Source organism: Aricia agestis, chromosome 14 (assembly GCF_905147365.1).
Source record: "Aricia agestis chromosome 14, ilAriAges1.1, whole genome shotgun sequence".
Taxonomy (NCBI): Eukaryota; Metazoa; Arthropoda; class Insecta; order Lepidoptera; family Lycaenidae; genus Aricia; species Aricia agestis.
In genome coordinates, this window is record NC_056419.1 from 8,327,376 (window position 1) to 8,346,363 (window position 18,988).

The window sequence follows — 18,988 nt, forward strand, 5'->3', positions numbered from 1 at the left end:
ATCACTCAGAAGGAACTGGGAAGTCTCCGATACTTGTAATAAAACACTAATAAAGTTAATTGAAATATTCTTTGATTTCACTCTCAGTGCAGACAAGCGGGAAACTGATATTTTTGACTAAGAAATACATAATATAAAAAATACACACATTGTTTTGCTTGTTTTTGTAAGGCTCCGAAAATATGTGCTACCAGAACATGGGGAGGACATTTGAAAGGCTAATGTTTTGACGTTTCGCAGTTCTTTTATTAACCCTCCGTGCACCACGTGGATAAAAGTTACACCGTGCACCACGTGGTGTTTGTCAAACCCCAAGACTTATCTAGGCAAGGAATGCGTAATTATTATTAATTATTTTATTTTATTTCAAGTAACTATTTTTTGCCTATTTAATTGTAATATAAAACGATACTAAGTAAAATATCTCCCATTTTTAATATTTTACAGCCAAAAATGAAAGTTTAATAATCTTGTACCAAATAAAACATAAACTCTTCTTTGGGTCAGCTCCTATAATTAAAAAGTTATTTCCCATTCTGCTTAAAATTTTAAAACTAACTTTATAAAGAATACAAATTTAATAATATTAACTTAATATAATTAATCTACACGATATTCAGGTAAGTTGAAATCAGTACATTTTTTACAATGAAAGAGGGCACGGTATGTGTAAGCAAATAGGTACATTATTGTGCTCACAACCGTATTTGAGTTTTTAATTTATATTCCTGATACAATTTGAATACTTCTTTATTGATCTTGATAATTTTTTTGGTGGTCCACACACTGTTTTGCCAAGAAATTCGTGAAAGCGCTTACGACAACCTCTCAGTATCCATCAATTATATCCTTGCGATTTTCAAATCTTCTTCTATCAAAGTTATACTTAATTTGTTCTTAAACCTGTCCAGAAATGCTAATTAAGTCGAAACAAATTCAAATATCCCTGAAATATAGATTTTTTCATATTCCACAATACTACATCTACGTAACTTTTTGACGACGTCCTGAACTACGTGGGGTTTGTGGGACCCCAGCGCACTTCATGCACGTCTGTTCTTTGCATCGGCGACACAAATGCTAAACCACTGCCATCAAACGGTAGGGCAACGTCTTAACTCCAGCTACTTAACACCTCAATAAAATCACACGAATTTGTAAAAAGTTGTGAAAGTTTTTGTACGTCTGGGGTTTGTCAGACCCCACGTGATGCACGGAGGGTTAATTTAAAAATTAAAATAGCGAATCAATTCATATAAAATGACGAAATTCTGTGCCTTATTTCGATTAAATTTTAACTCTCACAGCCACGTATAGTTTTTTTTTTTTTTTAATGAAATAAGGGGGCAAACGAGCAAACGGGTCACCTGATGGAAAGCAACTTCCGTCGCCCATGGACACTCGCAGCATCAGAAGAGCTGCAGGTGCGTTGCCAGCCTTTTAAGAGGGAATAGGGTAATAGGGGAAGGTAGGGATGGAAAGGGAACGGAATAAGGGAGGATAGGGAAGGGAATAGGGTAGGGGATTGGGCCTCCGGTAAACTCACTCACTCGGCGAAACACAGCGCAAGCGCTGTTTCACGCCGGTTTTCTGTGAGGACGTGGTATTTCTCCGGTCGAGCCGGCCCATTCGTGCCGAAGCATGGCTCTCCCACGTCTAAAAGTCACTGTTACAATTATTGAAGAAAGCCATTTTGATATTAGTACTGCTCTATACGAATATGACCTTCATATTCTAGTAAGGATGTTTAACAGCAGCAGTGATTCAATTTCAAGGTGTCACCGAAATTATTGAAGTCACGTCACCTGCGACGTGGGGCACAGGCCTGCACGTGTCGGAATGTCGCCTCACCTGTGAGGTGAGGTCATGTGAGCAGCGAGCGACTTGTCGCGGTGATTTGTCGTCACTATTAAGTTTTAACGAAAATCCATACTAACATTAATTTTAAATTAATGCAAACGTGTTTCTGTCCGTGGTTTAGGCAATACTCTCAATTATTGAAATCTTGCAAAAGCATCTATGTATTATATTATAACTATAGTATATACTGATAACCTTTCAAGCTTTTCACTTAAATACTAATTATTTCACTAAAATAAAATAAAAATTGTCAACAAGGCATTGTTCAAATTAAGATTTAGAAATATTTGCATTCTGCAAACTACACTGACATCTCCACTGATCAAAAGAGTGAGCTCGTAATTTCACATCAAATGGTCGTGGACGACGTTTTTAGTACATTTGTAATATGAATGAATAGAGAATATCAAATTAAATAGCTTTGTTTCTTTTGAACTACGAAACCGACTAATTTTGGAACAGTTCAACAGGAACAACGGCGTAACAAGCGACAGACGCGACGCGGACGTGATTTCACGCACGGGCGAAATAGTGATCTGTAATATATCCTCACCCTTATTGCCTTTGTGACTTGGCAGAATTTAATTGGTTTAAAGAAGTTTTGCATTCCGATTTGCCTGCCAATTACCGTACCTGCTGACTTCAGTGACTTTATCATTCAAATTAATTGAAAAATTCCGGACCTCTTTCACAATAAACACGCATATTGCCTTCTCGACCACTGATTTTATCGACGCAAAAATTTTAATACGAAAAGTCTTAACATTTTTGTAGAATTTAACAACATTAATTATAACTTGGAACCAAATTAAACTTGTGAAATAGGTTAATAAGGTGAGGTGAAAATATTACGTAACTCTAAGTGTCACCGCAGACTTACAATTTAAAGTTGGCCGACTATCGTACAAACCACCGAAATAGATCAAGATAGAAGCGCCATGCCGCTGCAATTTGTATGAACACGAGCGTATGGCGCTTCTTCTATCTTGATCTATTTCTGTGGTTTTTACGATAGTCGGCCAACTTTAAATTGTAAGTCTGCGGGGACCCTAAGACTAAAGCAGATAATATGTTTAAAAGTTTTTTTTTTACAATTTGTCAATTGTTTAATAAACAAACACCCACAAACACCTTATTATGACCAAGATGCGATCTCTACTAAAATAAATAATATGAACATTTTGAAACAAATAAATAAACACAATAATAAAATTTTGACCTTCTTTTAGCCAATTATTATTAAGACTTATAATAAATTAGGCTTATAATATTAGTCAGTATATTGTGGATCATATAGGATTAGTAAACCGACTTTAGTTTGGCTGCAGGCCCGATGCATAGTATTACGAACAAAATGGAGCAATTGCTAAGTCCTAATTAAGGACGGAAGCATTCAGGAATTTATTTCGCTTTTCCGAGATTCAATAGACGGTAAATATTGGAATTAGCAGAGACCAACTTTTAGCGAAAATATTTTTAATGCAACTTGTGGAGGAAAAGTTGGGAGGCCCGTACAAGAAGCATTTTTTATCAACTTATGCAATAAAATCGCATACGTATAGTCGCACGCTTACACCGTACCGAATTCTGGCAACGCCGGTCGATTTGGGCCGTGTTATTTTTTTTCGTTACGGAATTTCTTGATTCGCTCGCTGAGCTTAAAGCCCGCGATAAAGCTTTGCAATAGCTTAAAAAACAAATGTATAATAATAATTGTTCCTGTTTTATAATACTTGTGGATTGCGTTGCAATGATTTTGCGACCGTTACTTTTCTTATCTTCATCAGTAAACGCTAATTGAAAATTTTAATTATGGTCAACATTTTAGTGCATTACAGATTTTAGCACTTCGGTAACATTATCTTAATTACACACGAAAGCTTTTATCCTCGTGTCGTGACATCCACCGCCATTTTTATTTAGGTCTTATATACCCTCAATGTGCAAAAGTGGTATACAGTATTTTATTTTGTTATTTGGCCTCTCTTTGGACCATGATTGACTAATAATAATTATAATCATTAAAAGCAATTACCAATGTGTAACGCGGCACAGGTTTTGATGAAATAATTGCTTTACTTGAATAACAATGTCAATTCATTTTTCCGTGGCAGAACTAGATACTTTGAGTCTCGAGTTTTGTCACGGAAAAATAAACAGTTTGCACACTCTTTATGCAAACTAAGTCGCGGGCAACATCTTAATATTATAATAACCTTTCAACTTCCAAGCCGTCGATTTCGACCGCGATAACACTAAAATAACAATAGATTTCCAAGAATCTGTGATCAAGAATAGTAATCGTTCGACTTTGCAATAGAAATTCTTTATCTACGTCAGAAAATATAAAGCCTTATTATTTCAGAAAGACTTATCTCTTGAATACAAACTAGAACTACTGAGTCAGAACTTTCTATCGAACTCTCGAACTACGCAGCGGCGTATAAACGATATCGCTTGTATTTCTGTAATCTATCACAATATTTTTAACGTTAAAAGGCAATACATCAGAGAAATAACAGCTGACATATTTCAAAATTAATGTCCAATCCCTCAAAATATATGGGCGGGGAAGGATTGCGCGCAAATTGGACGACACAGGTCTTGATACTTGAAAGAAGGAATTGGATTTTTACGAGTACCAAGAGAAGAGGTTGGCAAGTCACTCTACATTTGCTGCTCCGGTACACTACCCATGCTTTCTGAAAGACGTTGTTTATAGAAACCAGAGCCCCTAGCCAAGACTTTTCTTTATAGCTTCTTTATGGAATTTACGATCAAAATGTATGGAATTGACACAATTGGGCAGTAATCAATAATCATATTTATTAATATTATTTACAATTTCATCACAGAAGTATTTTTAAGTACACATAAGTATTTTTTGAAAACCGAACGCTCTTGACGGAGGGACAGTATTCAACAATCTCCTTCTCCTATTTTCTTGTAGTCGTGGGGCTAAATATTATATTTCGAACAGATTTCCTTTCATATATTTTCAGCATCTCCTTTATTTTGACTTGAATGACGCTATTGGATTCCTTTCAAAGGTGAATACAGGGTGTCTGCGACAATTTTTCGGTTCGTCAGATACATGTCGAAGTTAAGTGCGAATTTTGGGAGATTCAAGTGTGGTTAGGCCGACAGTATACAAGCAACGAGTAATCGTAGATTCATCAAGACATTCCAGCGTATCTATAATAATATTGTCTTTAGGTCAAATGCTTCTGTGCTGCCACGATTAAACTACCATGGTCTTAACCAGACCAGTAGCTTAGACTCTTTCGAAAAGCTTCTGTGATAATAATATTATGACTTGATTTAAAACGGAACATAACAATTTGTAGGATTAATAATTATAATATTTGTAAAGCCCCTGAAAATCCTTTTCACAGTGTTCAGATATCGTTTCTTTGCGAGCTTTTTGGAGTATAAACATGGGGATATTTATTTAGGTTCATGAAGTGTTGAAAATATACACACAGAATAGCTTTGTCCACCTGTGCCTTTTTATACAGCGCAGTCAACAGCGAACGTGAGGCACGCCCGCGACGCATGCCCTCTCACCGTATCCAAAAGTCAAAACTTCAAAAATGACAATATTAGCGTTGCGTTCCTGGACGCATTCAATTATTGAATGCGCCAATATGAAAGTTGATGACGAAAATTGAAGATGAAAATAATAATAGTAGTGTGGACATAGCTAACTAAGTACGTACTAATAATCTACCTGTTATTATATATTTTATAATTATGAAGCTGTTCAGAAAGCAACACTTAAACAGCATTTAAATTAATTTAAAAATCAATGCAAAGCTATTTTTGAGTCCTTACGTTACAGACGTCGGAGGTAATTTTACCAGTGTGAAAATTTAAATGATTATTTCATCCTAATTCCTAAGAAGTATAAAAAACATGGCAATGCAGATATTATGCCCAAAAGTCACAATGTTAGGCCGCGTACTCCTCCGAAACGGCTTTACTGATTTTAACCAAATTTTATATGCATATTCAATGGGTCTCAGAATCAGCTACTGGGTACTTATTATATTGATAAGTGCATATTTTGTTGAATAAATAATAGTAAATTATTACATCTCGTGACTGACGGCGACCATTATTTGTGCGACGGGATAGCGATGGACGTTGCCATGGTGACATACTTATTTAGTCACTTCAATAAAATTATACGGGCGAAATACTTATATGGCAAAGAAACGTTTGCCGGGACAGCTAGTAATTATATAACAATGCTAGAGTCTAGAACGCACTCACTCACTTTTCGTAATTAATTTGGAATGGCTGGCAGTGTATTTCTAGATAGTTTGCTGTTTTCTGGGACACTATAAACTATTTATAGCCTGAAGTCATTGTTCTTTGTTTAAAATAATTTGTTTTGTAGAGTGATTGGCGCTCTGTACTGTTCCAATGTGTTTCTCTTTTACAAAACTTGTAGACGCCTATTGAAATTCTAAAATATATTAAAGTTATGATAAGATTATTTTCTAATACTTCTTACTTTTTTCTTTATTATACATGGTGTCCAATGATATTCTATGTTACTAACGTTGGTGTCTACCGCCGATTCTAGAAATAATAAATATTCACTCATAATCCGACTCGAAGGAAATGACATATTTGACATATTTAATTCCATCGAGCCGGCTCGAAGCGAGCCTTCGAGCAGTCAGATTTGCGGTCCACGCGGTGGTGATTGCTCGATTTGGAGTAAAACTATCGAGCAAAACCGCATGTGAGTACTTAGCTACAGAGTAAGAGCCAGCGATAGTTAGACTTTCGTCATTTTTAGGGTTCCGTACCCAAAGGGTAAAAACGGGACCCTATTACTGAGACTTCGATGTCTTTCCGTCTGTCTGTCTATCTGTCTATCTGTCTGTTTGTCTCCAGGCTGTAACTCAATAACCGCTATAGCTAAACTTCTGAAATTTTCACAAATTGTGTGTTTCTATTGCCGCTATAAGTTATAACAACAATTATCATAATATTAATACGCGAACGAAAACCTTTGTAACCCTTTTTACGAAAAATGGGGAAACGTAGGTGCATGAAATTTTGCACAGTTATACTTTATATGGTGAAGGAGTGCATCGAACTAATATTATTTTGAAATTATGCTTTTATCATACATTTTTTTAACAAATAAAACATTACACACACTACAACACACACACATGAGAAATGACAGATTTTTGAGTGACAAGCCTATACATACGAATTATACTCTTTTATTTATGGTTGAAATCTGTTGACAACAAGTTGACAAATAGAAAATAGATTAAAGTTTTTTTTATTGAATCTAAGATACTATAGACAATACTTACACGGCCAGTCTGAGATCAGCTAAGTCCCAGAGACAAGAGTTGAAAAAAAAATGATAAAGTCAATATTTTTAACAAAATATAGGTAGTAGTCCTATAATGTCGTTGAAACTAAGGTCGAATTTGGACCGTTGGGCGATCTCTAGTTATACTAAAAACAAAATAAAATTAATATTTAAGGGGGCTAAATTAATAAAAAATAACGGTCAATTTTTCTGCGGGATAACTGTAGGAAACTTTTACATAAAACTAGATGGCGCTCGGAACTCCGATGCGCCAAAATTCGTTAATCGCGCGAGAACCGTACATTTTTCCGAGATAAAAGTCCTATGTCCTTTTCCGGGACTTATCTCCATACTCAATTTCAGCAAAATTGGTTCTGTAGTTTAGGTGTAGACACACGAAGACACACTTTAGCATTTATAATGTTGCACCAGAGGCGTAGTTATAGTTAAGGCTAAGGTTATCGTCAAATATGGCGTCCATTATGGACTTTTACTAGGGATTTGACAGTTCATTTGACATTTTGTTATGGTTAAAGTTAAGCTAAAGTAAGTTGGTGCAATCCAGGGTGGGTTGCGTAAGTAAAATATGGTTAGTGTTAACATTAAATATTTGAGTAATTTATAAAGCATGTATGTAATTTATTTTATGTTAATTTAAAAATTATGAAAAGGCGTGTTTAAATTATCCAATTATTTTTTACCTTCACACAATCTGTTTTGTCGAAATTCATGTTTTACATTAAATTGGTGTTGAGATACATTTTAACTCAAATAATGTTTTATTTACACGCGATAAATTATTATCTTGAATAGGATCATAAACGGTTCTTGTGCAAGTTAAATGTCAAATTCTTTGCCCAATATGACGTGACAAACCGGACGTCACTCCGAAAACTCTACTTTCCAATTTAATTTCATAATATTAAATAATAAAATCAATTGGTAATTTTTTATATTAATTTTTTACTTACCGTGAAACGGTTACAATGATTTTGTGGTGGAATAAAGGAGAATATGTCGATTTTTGTATTTTTTATGTAGTTATTTAAAAATAATTTGAGATGTTTGAATAAACAAAATTTAGTCAGATACATATATAAAATAACAATTATATTTTTTAATTACGATTTATGATAAGTATAATTTTTTATCTTTAGGGATTTAAAATATATATATAATATTATTAGGTACCCTAAATGTTAAGTAGATACCAAACCGAGTCAATTTCTGGGAAATGTCAAACTAATTATGAGACTTTAACATCAATTAAACAGAATTTTTGATATCGCTCGATCAATTTATATTATGGAGATAACGAGCTCAGCCTTGCGCCTGTCTTCGAGGTATTATGTATCAAAATCAATAAAATTGAAAATTTATTACCGTTGTTACCTAAAAGTGTAAAACCTTCAACACTAAAGTTCACTTGAACAAATCGAACGATTTTTGGTGTCGTAAAAAGTATTCCAAATTGAATAAAAAGACTTGGGTTCTCGAAAGTTCTTATTTTACAGATAAAGTCGGCCTCACTTAGTCGGACAAAATTTAAATCATCCAAGGGAAGATTTTAGACTTCGATCACGCCATTTGGATTGTTTGATGGCTCATGTATGACCAGCTTAACACGATCAAGTTACATCAATTTATGCAATCCCGATGTAGGTGATACCCCTTTTTTTTAATTAGGGGGCAAACGATTTGCTCGTGACGTGATGGAAAGCAACTATTGTCACCCATGGACACTCGCAACATCAGAAGAGTTGCAGATGCGTTGCCAGCCTTTTCCTGTAGTTAAGAATTTTTAAATTAACAATGTAATTAATGAATCCTAATTTGCAATAAAACCTACCCTATTTACAATAAAACTTGAGAGGTGTCAAGGGACACCCGGATGGAACGAAGTTATAAAAAAAAAACAAAAAAAGAGAGAGAGAGAGAGACACACAGAAAGAGACACACGCCCTACCACACAGCTTACAACTATAGCATTTTTGCTCTTGTAGTAATATACCTACACTTTTGTGTCATGTCGTTACAACTTTTATCGTCTCCTTTCGCAAACACGCGATAAGGAACTTCGTTCCAATAATTGTAAACCATAAAAAACTTATTTAGCTATAAATTAATAAGTTTAAAAGAAGGTTGTCGAAAATTAAGCCTGACGTGTATTTAAACTATACTTTTTTTTAACACGCTGACAAGCCATAATTATTATTTGCAATATTAATCGTTTTATTTTTTCAGAATTATAAAAAAAATATATCAACAGGTGGGCAGCGTGATACACCTCATAAAAAGGCAATATTCTCATAAGCTTATTAATTAGCAAATATCAAAGGTAGAGTCGCCTAGTCTAGGATGAAAACCCACGCAGTATTTCAATTATCGGAAAACACTTTTCGAATGAACTAAAAAGAGAAGCGAGAAAAAGTGTTGCTTTTATATAAGCACTACGGATTCGAAATTATGGGTCAGATATTAATTTAAAATTCAAATCGCTATGACGAAAGTTGGCCATCAAACTGCGGTAGAGGCCTTCGCATATTAGCTTTTTGGGGGTAGTCGCAAAAAGTTTTGATAGTTCTAAGCGGGTGTCGTTTCAATGGAGAGCATTATGATAGGTTTGATTGGTATACTTAATGTGAATAGGGTTAGAAATAACCTTGAGGATAGTAAAGGACCGCTAACAAAAAGACTTTGGGTACGTCTAGATTACTGTGATAGGTCGCGGGATATTATGTCAGAACTCAGAAATGACTATCAGCACTCACTACTTTTGAAAGGGTTTTTATAATATAAGGTAAAGATAATAATAATATATTGATATTATAAATTGTCTATGAATTTCATGTTATTTCATATTAAGTTGGATAGTTTTGTAATAATATAATCGCTAAAGTCCGTATTATTTTTCATAGCATGTTCAGGTTCCTAAGTAAGTTAAAGGTGAACCTACAGCCGCCACGCTGCTATCTAGGTATGCCATATTTAGACTTTATTGGTATGAGAATGAAGTTCAAGAAAAGTTTGTGAGGAGAATCTTCGACTGTACCTAATGTTGATGGACGTTGATGTCCTTGTTTTGTTAACTGAATTATGTTATTACTTAACTTCACAAGTTCACTAGAATCTTACTTACCCTCAACTAAAACTTAAAATTAGGTCCTTACATATTATAATATATGAAATTGGTATTTTATTTTGTTGCACAGGCCAGTAAGTGTAGTAAGTGATAAAACTGCTTTAATCCACTCGAAGCAAATTGCGAAGATAAAAAACTTGAAAGGTGTGGTGGTACCCCATGAATTGAGTGAAGCAAACCAGAAAACACGCGTTGACAGCTTTATATAGGGAATATAACGCGTAGGGTGGAGCAGAGGGCACTGCTAGCACATACGGTAAATATTCCAACAATGTTTTATCAGAATATTGACAGACATTGTCAAACGTCGATCAAAACTTATTGTTTACTGTCTATGCATGTTGCTGCCTCTAGCGTTAAAATGTCGCATTAATATGCCCTTTTCGATGAATTCGGCTCATGAAGCAGTTACCTACATAATTTGATCAAGTTTTGCCAAGTCAAAGTTAATCGTGATCCCACGGCTGAGCTTGAAACAACCCGATCAAATTACATAGGTCCGTCATATTATGCCCATAAATCATTTTCTTAAAAGTAGAGTAAACAATACGTGCAGATTTTCATTTTTATTTTAAACCATAAATAATAAAGAATGTATGAAAATAAACCTAAAGCTAAAATTGCCCATCAAACTCGCTAACATCCCTTTATAGCCTTCATTATCTTAGCAGCCACTGCCAAAATTGCAGGCAAGCGTAAATACGGAACCCTAATGCTAAGTAGGTACTCACATACAGTTTTTCTCGATCGAGCAATAACGTCGAGCAAAACCCGCGGCTCGGGATTTCGTCCACACATTCAGCATTGTTCGATAGTTTTATTCTAACTCGATATATTTAATTCCATCAAGCCGGCTCAATGCGAGCCTTCAAGCTGTCAGTTTTGCGGTCCACACAGTAATTACTCGATTGGAGTAAAACTATCGAGCAAAACCGTATGTGAGTACTTAGCATAAAAGTAGGAAAACGTTACAGGTTCTTATAATATTGGTTTGTCTAATAATAATCATAATTAAAGCGGAAGAGTTTGCTTTGGATAATAATATTATGCCCGAAGGTTTTCCGATGTTTATAGAAAATCTTAAATTAATATCAGGGAAAGACATAGAGCAAATTTACTAGGGAAAAATGACTGCTTTTTGTTGCCGTCGTTGGTATAGTAAATTTCCAATACATTAATTTCAAATACTGTGAGTATTCACACCACGTTTACTAAGACGAGGGTACCTGGTTCTCAATATCTTGTCTCAAAATTCTTAAATGATTCTCTATACCTTTTGTCTTTCTTAATGCAAGGGAAGGTTTGTCTTTGCATAATTATTTTAGTATTGTTCATACTAATAATTAAAAAAATAATGTCTGTTTATTTCGTTTTCTCTTGTAAATCTTTTAAATTAGATGAAAATGTTCTTAGAATCCCGCACAAGATGAACGATATTGACGAAATGACATAAGATAGTTTTTAAAGCGGGAAAAGTACGTTTTACGATAAACTCCACTAGTAATTTCTGTTCAGTAAATCATATATTATAGCGAATATTACCAGCCCCCTTAGACAAAGTGTCTTTCGGTAAAAACGATGACGAAGTTTGTTATCAAAATGTATGCGGTTTGATATAAGTCATCGCTAATTACATTTCGCTTTCGAACACTAATGTCAAATCCCATACATTTTGATAACGAATTTCGTGATCATTTTTAACGAAAGGGGCTTTGGCTACAGCTCCAGGGCTTTTATTGCCAACCTATTCACAAATTGTACTATAGTATAGATGGCGGACCTACGTTATTTGGTCGGGTTATGCGGTATGCCAAACCCAGCAAACAAATATAGATCCGCCATCTGCTTATGAATCAATTCTTCGATTCGATTTGATGACCTCTGTGGCTCAGTGGTGAGCGCGTTGGTAGCTCAAGCCGGGGGTCGCGGGTTCGAATCCCGCCGACGGAACGAAAAGTTTTCAATGTGTATTAAATATGTGTATGATATAATAAAAATCTTAAATATATGTATAGTATAAAAGTATTAAATATATTTCCGTTGTCTAGTACCTGTAACACAAGTTCTTTAGGTAGGGGAAGGTGAGGTAAAATGATCCCCTTAAGGGAAAAATCTTAAGTATGGCTATAGTTGAAGGAAAAATCGCAATATTTGTATGGCTGGATGTAGTGAGTTTACCAAACTTCGTGATAGCATACTTATTTTTTATCATATGTACGTACTTTTTTTGTACTAGAGGTTTTTGTAAAAGTTTAACTAAAGGATCATTTTATACACCCCTATGTATAAAATGATCCCATGAGTTGGGGTAAAATAATCCCAGAGATAATATTTATTATTGAAAACCAATTTAAGCATATAAGTAAGAAACACGCATCTTTTAGTTTAATGGCAAGTTTTTTAGGCTTCGGTAGCCGAAGGATAAAAAGGGGAGCAAATTTATTAAGATCTTGCTGTCTGTCAGTTTATCGGTCCGTCTCAAGGCAAAACACGAAAGTAGTGACTTCTGAAATCGATATCTTTGATAGTATATTTGTTCTTTAATAATAAGATTAAAATAAAATAACAATTTCATCAAAAGAAAAATATTCGCCAATTTCTACTTTATATCCAGGGATCATTTCACCCCAAATTCCAATAAATCGATCAAAACACAACCATCAAATACCACGTGGGGTGATCTAAAACTGTTTAAATATTAGGTAACTGCTATTAATACCCTATAACAAAATAACATTAAATAAACACAAATTCGTAAAAAGTTATGAAAGTCCAAAAACTTTCAAGTAAATTTAGATCAGAGCGACACTTTAAAAAAAAAAAAAAATTTCGCCAAGCGCTCTGATCGCCATAAGTGGCAACTGGCAGGGTTATGGGCAACCCGTTTCACATGCACTTGGAAAGATGCCTCTGGTTTAATCTGATTTAAGGGGAGGGATCATTTTACCTCACATTCCCCTACTTAGCACGGGGCGGGGCCAGACTGACGTGGTGTGAAGCGTCCATAGATATTATTATTCGATAGCATGCATAGATTGTCAGTCTAGTAATTAGGTAGCAAGAAAGAATATTGAAATACAAATTAGCTACGTTAAAATACCTCCAGGCTATAATATTTTACCCTAAATTGGTCGCCCGTATCACATAAAACTTCGCCACAAGAAACTTCATTCGAAATCCTACATTTATCGAATTCAAATAAGAGTCACATTATAGTTTGTTGATTGCATTTTTATTCGTTCAACGGAAGAATAAAGTACTGAATAGGGAGTAATATTATTTGTTAGTACGTTATTACATCCTGTATGTGACGGTCCATACAGTGCAACATTTATTTGCAGAGAGATGTGAAAAATGATACATCGAGTTACTGTAGGAAAATGTTTTCAGTATTTACTGATTTATAACAAACGTTGTTCATAAAATAATATTGAAATGCAGTTTGATGTTTTTTTTAAATATAATATTCCTTCCTTCCTAGTCGTATTTTCATGGCTGAGGGACGTGACCACCAAAATTTGCTTTCTGGGATAGGGCTCTCCACTTGTCTCTATTTTTGGCCTGATGAAATGCCTCCTGGAACGTGTAGGAGGCATAATATTATACTACTAGTAAATTATAAAAATGCGTTGTGATGTTTCCTTTATAGTAGTAAATTGACCTGGCATGCGCTGAAAAACTATTAATACTGTGTTTTGGATTTTTTAGTTTTTGAAACATACCTACCCGGTAATCAAATTATTTCCATAATCCATTACAAGTTTCAGCAAAATTGTTTCAGCAGTTTAGGCCTAAGAGGTAACATACAGACAGGTGAGAGTATAGATTGATTGCACTGTCGGTTCTTGCTGAAAATTCAAATTACTACTTCCAGTCTTCCACCATATTATTAGTGCAAAAAATCTAAGGCGCCGGATAGGCTATCCATAACAGATGCTCCATATTATATCTGTCAAGTTAAATTGTGGTCTGTGGATAGCCTATCCGGCACTCATCAGGATGTGGTGAAACAGGCCCTAAGTTTTTATTACTGTCAATAGGTTGAAGTGTAGTACCAAGTGGTGCTACTTGATAAATTTCAGCATGCCAATGAACTTTGGCTTTTATTGTTAACTAGATGATGGCCGCAACTCCTTTGCGCCAAAACTCGTTTATCGCGCGGGGACCATACATTTTTTCGGAACAAAAAGTATCCTATGTCCTTTCCCGGGATTCAAAGTACCTCTGTGCCAAATTTCAACAAAATCGGTTCAGCGGTTTGGGCGTGAAGAGGTAACAAACAGACAGAGAGATAGACAGATAGACAGACACACTCTCGCATTTACAATTATTATTATTAATCTCTGTACTGATTCACAGCAACCAGCAGAGCGCATAAAACACGTTTGTTTAACAAACAAACATAATAATTATGGTTTTGTTTGTTTGGACAATAATTTTAACGATTCTACGCGAATTTACCTCGAACGTGAAAATAATCGAAATTGCGAACATTTTCCTATTGTACCTGTCTGTTGATTTGACTAAAAGTTTTTCCCTGATACAACTAATTTTGGGAGCTGTGTCACAGTTAAATAAATTATTATTATTATTTCAAAAAACTAATATATTAACCGGAGAAAATGTTTTTGCCACTTAAGTATTCATTGTTTGAAGAAAACCTTATATTGTTTTATGATAAAACTAGATAAGCAAGCTTTTATCGACTTGTGTTATTATTTATTATGTACGTTAAGTACTTACCGCCCCTGTTAAAAACTTAATCCTGAAATTTTACGCAATATCGACAAAGTACTATTAATTTTAAAATGTTAATACCTTTTAACAAGTATAAATTCACATCCACATCGTATATTTATCGTAAAAAGTTCCGAACACAAACGTCTCGCGATACGGTCCGCGCGTGTCGCCTCCACCGCGATTCAACACTGACTGCTGACTGATAAACTGATAGCGATCTACGATGTGAGTGTGACACACGATGTTGTCAGTCAGTCAGACCGCCTGACTCCTGACTAACAATATCGTGAATATCAGAATATAAGGATACGGAAAATTCAAAATTATTGTCCATTTAGTGATCATAGTATGCCCGGTCTGAGGTTTTTTTGATAAGAGCTTATGTTTTTAAGAGTTTTATTGATTGGAATTTGGCGATAGAATAAAATAGTGTTGAATTATCTGTTCATGTAAGCGGATCTGCTTAGATGTAACTAGTGACTACACTTCTATTTTATTACCGCAGTACATTCAGAGCCTACTTGCCATGGCAAAGATTAAAGTCCGTTTGGTAGTTTTAGCGTGAAGGAATTATTACACCAACTCACAAACTTTCGACTTTTTTATGACGCGAACTTAGGCTTTTCTTTAAATTTTAAATGTACTATGTACGTTCTTTTGGCCCACGCAGATTAGTGCCTTAGCCCTACTCTACATTTTAATGACTTATACTAACTTACGCGTTTAAACGTAGAAAATGTTCGCAAACTTTAATAAGTTTCCAAGTAAGATTAAAGGTAAGGAATATGATTTTTATAAACATTTATTTTAAATAAATTCATCTCATAAGTTTAAGGTGCTAAAATGCAGCAGGTCAAATTTCAACCTGAAGTTGAGTGTCCTGGAGAACAGCATAAATTCAAACTTTTTAAATTTTGCAAAATGCTCAATACAAGTCATCGCTTGCTCGATGCTTTACTGTGAAGATCAAAACGAGAGATTTGGCGATTTCTAAGACTTGATTCAATGTAAAATCCATACTAATATTTTAAATGCGAAAGTGTGTCTGTCTCTCCATTACCTCTTTTTTGATTTTGCTCAAAATTTGGTACGGAGACACTTCGAGTCTCGGAAAAGGACACAGGAATTTTTTAGGCAGGAAAAATGTACGGTTCCCGCGCGATAAATAAATTTTGGCGCAACGTAGGCGTCATCCAGTTGAAACTCAGCGTAACAAAGCTAAAATTTAAATGTTGGCTTTTAATGCCACGTTTTATCTCGGTATGAATTGACCCTAAAAACTAAGTCTAGAGAAACCTATATACTTTACATACACATATTTAAATTTAATTAATGAACACTATATGGAATGTTGATCACCTAAAATCATAAGAATGTCAAAACCTTTGGCTGGACAGCATTCTACGGTGTCTCGACCTACCTCATTATCCACTATAATGTTGAATGCGAGTAATTATAACATATGAGCAATTAATCAAGATTTGTTACTCCTGCAATTAATGCGATTAAAATAATTTAACCTTTTAAGATAATTTAAGCTTTCGCTGTAATTAAGCTTCTTACAGATATGACTGAAGCAATAATTTAATTGTATTAAATTGTTGTTAAAGTATGTAGTATGTACCCACGTTTATAATATTATATAATATATTAAATACTAAATAACTGTTTAAAAAAATGCTTTTTTAAGTTGTATTTTTCAGTCTTATAAAATCTTGATGAATTTTGAATCTTGACGAAAACGGTGGGATGTAAAAAGTTGGCTGTAGCTCTTTATCGGATGAACTGATTATAATAATTTACTAACGTGATCGAATAACGAATGTGTTCTTAGCCAAAATTCATCCCCGCGCCTCGCTTATCCATAGGAGTTTTTCTATTTTTTAAATTAATGTAATATTAAATGTTAAGACCTTTTTAAAACTAAGTATTGGATAACAACCTTTAAAGTGTTGTAGAATATTATGTTAAGAAAGTAGCCAAGTTATGTTATGAAGTAGGAACGTTGGAAACCCACGTCGACTTAGAACTCCTACGTTTAATTTTATGCCTCAGTGCATACTAAATTAAAAAGTTTTAGCGAGAAATACAGCGTATTTTTATGAGCTAGTAGCCCTTAGAATATAGACTTGTTTCGAAAGTTTTCTTCATACTCTGTACAATATGTGTACAATGTTTAAATACTCGTTCGTAAAGTACAATGTTTTCGTACAAGTTACAATGCAACACCGAAAAGTCTTATGTCGTTACCAGCCTTTATTATAACCTTTTTTTTTATTTATTTTATATTTCTTGTGTAGACAAAACACAGTAGTTACTTCAGTTGTCTACTATGTGCGCGTAGCTAAGTATTGCAGTACGTAAGCCTTAATGATAAAGAAAAAACTTAAATCTCAGACCTAAATGAATATTTTAGACTTAATTAAGTAATCCCAATTTACATACGGTCATTAGACGATAATCGTATTTAGCATCGGAATGTGAAATGCCTCCTTTATAAACTAATTTAGGTTTACCGCTCACCTGCGACCAAACTGTTGTTACTTAATGATTTTTTAGGTTTACACGAGTATCACTCATTATATTACAAGGTTCAAACACTTACGGATTTTATCGCGGAGCACTTTTATTAATCCCGACGTTTCGGCTACTTTACAGCGGCCGTGGTCACGGGTGGACTGAGGTGACAGGCGTCCAATTTATTGAAGTTCTTCAACTACCCGAAGATGCATCAATTTTTGTTTGCATTTCGATCTACGCAGAACGAACTTACAGTGTCATGAACCTAGATTTGTGCTTTAGTTTATTTATCACTGGATCCCAACTAGATGGTAGCACCCAACCATCTTCGCGGTTAAAATTAGGGTGTTTTTTAATTGCAATGGCCTCGCGTATCATTCTTGGGCGGTATCTTGCTTCTTTTGCCAGTACTTGTGGCTTATCAAATCTTATGTAATGGCGAGGTTGATCCAGTGTGTGTTCACAAATTGCGGACTTGGTGTTCCTACGGTGTTTGACATCTGCAATGTGTTCCTTGATACGGGTTTTGATGGCCCTTTTGGTTTGCCCTCTATAAAAGGTGGAACAAACACAATCGAGTTTGTAGATTCCTGCATCTTGAAGGGGTAAGTTACATTTCACTGATGGTAAACATTGGCTGATATTCTTGGGCGGCTTAAAGTATGTTTTTATTGAAGCTTTCCTTAGAATGTAGCTAACTTTATCAGTGACTCCCTTTATAAATGGTAACACTGCAGGTAATCTCTCCACTGTTGCCGGCTTCACTCGGTTGCTGCTCTGTTTGCGTGGTGCCCGGAGCTTATTGTCGCGTAGAACTTGTGCAACATGATGAAGCTCGGTATCCAAATGCTGTTCATCGCAGATTCCTCGCGCTCTTTGAAATAAAGATTTTCCAACAGTACTTAACTGTGCTGGGTGATGATGGGGATCACCATTTAAATATCTGTTTGTGTGTGTAGGTTTGCGATACACCGTATGACCTAATGCGCCGTCAGGATTCCTTATTACTAATACATCCAAGAAGGCTAAGGAATTATCTTTCTCTAACTCCATTGTAAACTGTATTTTGGAGTTGAGGCTGTTCAGGTGCTCAAGGAATATGGATACTTTGTCCGATGGTAATATTGTGAAAGTGTCATCTACATACCGCTTATAGAAGGTGGGTTGTATAGGTGAGGACTCAAGGGCTAACTTCTCAAAGTCTTCCATAAAAATATCAGCCACAACAGGTGAAACATGTGAGCCCATCGCTACACCATCTACTTGCCTGTAAAAGTCATAATTCCACAACATATAGCCAGATGTAAGGCAGTGTTCTAACAAGTCCGCATATTCAACCGGTAAGTCATTCTCTCTAAGCCTTCTTGTAACAATTTCGATAC

The 18,988-nt window shown here is 35.0% G+C and overlaps 1 protein-coding gene across 1 annotated transcript in view; it reads right to left on the bottom strand.

Moving 5' to 3' along the window:
* LOC121733616 (monocarboxylate transporter 10-like) overlaps positions 1-15,250 on the bottom strand; it is a 153,220-nt gene extending 137,970 nt beyond the window's left edge. The window contains exon 1 of the mRNA XM_042123916.1: positions 15,165-15,250. The gene's annotated coding sequence lies outside the window, so the exon portion shown is untranslated. The remainder of the gene's footprint in view (positions 1-15,164) is intronic.
* Between the last annotated feature and the right edge of the window lie 3,738 nt (positions 15,251-18,988).